This window comes from Gavialis gangeticus, unplaced genomic scaffold, assembly GCF_001723915.1.
Source record: "Gavialis gangeticus isolate Ggan-Ray unplaced genomic scaffold, GavGan_comp1, whole genome shotgun sequence".
Lineage (NCBI taxonomy): Eukaryota > Metazoa > Chordata > Crocodylia > Gavialidae > Gavialis > Gavialis gangeticus.
Window position 1 is genome coordinate 260,501,627 of NW_017729032.1, and position 3,189 is coordinate 260,504,815.

Consider the following 3,189-nt stretch of genomic DNA (forward strand, 5'->3'; position numbering starts at 1 on the left):
ATGTCCTTTTCCACAACCAACAGATTCTTTTACTCCATTTAAACATCCCATCAAATTTCTCTATTGATTCCTTTACAAAGAAAAATGGAAGGAAGGGCCTACTTTAGAGAACGTGGTCACAAGATTTGGACTTAGAAGAATGCAGAGACTGATCTCAACAGTCCAGAACTCTGCAAAACCTCTGCCTCAAACCCCTTCAGCACTGGATTATGGTGTGGAGGGCCTTGCCTGATCTGAACTGCCACGGCAATACTAAACAAGAACAGCGCTGGTCTCTGATGTAACCACAGCCTGCAGCTCTTAGCCCAATTAATATGTACAATGAAATTTATCTGAACTTAATTGAAGTAAAATGTACTGATTTGTGCAGAAAAGAAGTGTAAACTTCTGATGGCAGTACCTCTCAAACAACATTTTAACAGCAAACTAATGTCTTTTTAGGGAAATAGTAAACACTGAAGAACTGGAGAAATGTTTGAAAATATAGTTCATATAAATCAACTGCCATGTATTGCTAGTTAAAATGTTCAATTATAATCTGTCTCTCAATGCTAGTCTCTAGCTCCATTATCAATCAAACAAATGGTTATAATTTGCTATTCAAGTGTATTTAAGAGCAAATACTGATTTTCAATTCCAGAAAATTAACAGGGTTCCCCCCCCCCCACACACAGTATTTTAACAAAATAAAAAAGCTTAAATGTGTAGGTTTACATGCGTCACAGAAAGCAGTTACTTAGCAAATTAAACCCATTATGCATAACATTATATATGCATGATATAAGTCTCCTAGGTATTAACCTCATGTTCTCAAGACAATTTAATCTTACTGGACAGCCTGTCTCAAAACTATGGAAAGCAAATTCTCATACAATGTTCTATATAACATACTGATCAGTTCTTCTGCTATAACAAAAAGAGAATATATATTAATGTACATTATCTGCTTCATTTCAAGAGACAACCTGCATTTTAAGTCACTTTTACAGATTTGAGAAAATACTTGCCAGTTTTAGTAAGCTCTAATAAAGTCGTAATAAAGGTATAAAACTGGTCCACAAGTTGCTATCATTAGCAGTACTGTTACAGGAGCATGAGGAGGCCCCAATATTAGACACTCTATTGTGCTAGGCATTATATAAACCCATAGCCAGAGACAGCAATTGTTGCAAACAGGTAATAGTATAGTTATAAGATGACAAGACAGATAAAGGCTAAGGTGGAAAAGCATCATTCCATGTTTTGGGCCACAGAGAAGATAAGTGGCTTTACCAGAGTTACAAAGAAATTTTATGGCAAAGGTGGCAACTCAACCCAGATCTACAGTCCAACAGGACTATCTTTAGGATCTATAAACACAGAAAGTTCCCTATTATTTGCAAAAATAATTATATTTATCCTGTTTTTCCCCACTTAAAAACATTACTGAGCCTCCAAAATACACAATAAAACCAAATATGATTTAATAAAATACACCTGAAGATACAAAAGCAATGAGGTTTGAAGTTAGAACAGAAAGATTGAAAAGCTGGATAGGTAATATAGATCACTGGGGGTCATGTTACACGCATTTTTATTTTAAAGAAGAATAATGCTTTTAAATGGGAAGGAAAAAAATTAGAGGGATTTGGGGGTTTAAAAGAAAAGAAATTGCATCTGGCTGGGGTCACCATGACAAAAGAACAATTATTCCCTGTTACAGACGTAATAGTGAATATACCAAAACACCAGATGATTTGTGAGAGTAGGTGGCACGCAGCTGAAGGAGCAGATGTAGTCAAGACTAATATGCTTAACAGTTGTAATTTAAAACATCAATCTGCAGTTTTCCCTCTGTCAGCAGAGTCTCTAATTCTGTTCTTCCAGGCTCTACCCATACTTTGGAAAAAAAATAAGTCAGATTAAATCTTTGTTACCTGTTCTTTAATAGCATCACTCTCAAAATTTCATCTCTCATACTAACTACAAGAAGAGATCAAACAAATATACACTTAACTGATTTTGCAAAAAGACAAGGATGTGCATCTCGATGAGAATCCACATCACCAGCACCATTACCTTGTCCCTCCCTCTTGCCTCCCCTGCTATTCTTGCTTTTCTAGTTAAGAGATCAGGGTTTGGATGGCAGGCTCTCCATAGCAGAGTCCTCATCTTTCCTTGTTTACATAAAGACTTTTCTGTACTCTGAGGCACTCAAAGTTATTAACAACTATTATACAATACTTAAAATCAGTATGCAACCAGACTGTTATATACTGAAAGAGCTGAAGAGACCTGGGGGCAACGTTACTCTTAGTCTTGCAAAGAGGAATTTACAAGAAAAAGAGAGCTTTCATCATACTGCTTATTATACAGTAATCATGGGCAAAGGTGCTACCATTGTATTCTGCTATCAAAGAGGAAGAAAGTCTTTCACAGCAAATTTAATCCTACTCCATGAGCGTGTTTAAGGAAAGACCATGGTCAAATGGATGCCAGGCTTACTAAACAGGAACAATTCATAGGAAACTTGTACACAGTACAGACATCTGTCTTCTTGTACCTGAAAACAAGGTCCATCCAAGACACACGGTTGACAATATCAAGAAAATGTTGTTCTAGGACAGCAACTAAACCTATACAGACAGCGACTATTTTCCACCCATAAAGTTATGTGGATGACATGTAATTGTATCTTGGTGACATGCCTTTTTTCTTAAAAATGAACTCCTACAGCCTTTTCTGTAGTTTTACAAACAATTCACATGCACACGCACGAACATACACACACAAGGTTATGTACGATTCTAAATACAGTTTTACCTCCGAGTTAAAAACTAAACACCCATTGGAACTTGAATATTTTGTCCAAGCACTGAGTCATTTCCCTAGAAATGGAAAGTTTGAGACCTGAAAGCTGGAAGGACCTCTGTACACTTTAGAGTCCATTTTACAGATATTAAAAAGGGTGCCCTTATCTCCAATCTGGTGGGTCAATCCACTGGATAGTGCACAATTCCTTCAGTGGAAAGGCCTGTTTATATAGGGACCAAAGATTCAAGTTCATGTTTCATCTTCAAGCAAGATTCAAGTTCAATTTTATATCCAGGAGTGGCCTAGACAAGGGAGCTGTTGTCCACTGGCAATGTTGCCTCTAGTCTCACTGCACTTAAACCCTGCGGTTGTTCCCTGCCATCAAAAGTTTTACAG

At 37.0% G+C, this 3,189-nt stretch overlaps 1 protein-coding gene across 1 annotated transcript in view; it reads right to left on the bottom strand.

Annotated features, from left to right (window-relative positions):
• Positions 1-2,953, bottom strand: part of ALCAM (activated leukocyte cell adhesion molecule) — a 122,572-nt gene extending 119,619 nt beyond the window's left edge. The window contains exon 1 of the mRNA XM_019525792.1: positions 2,803-2,953. The gene's annotated coding sequence lies outside the window, so the exon portion shown is untranslated. The remainder of the gene's footprint in view (positions 1-2,802) is intronic.
• Positions 2,954-3,189: the final 236 nt, after the last annotated feature.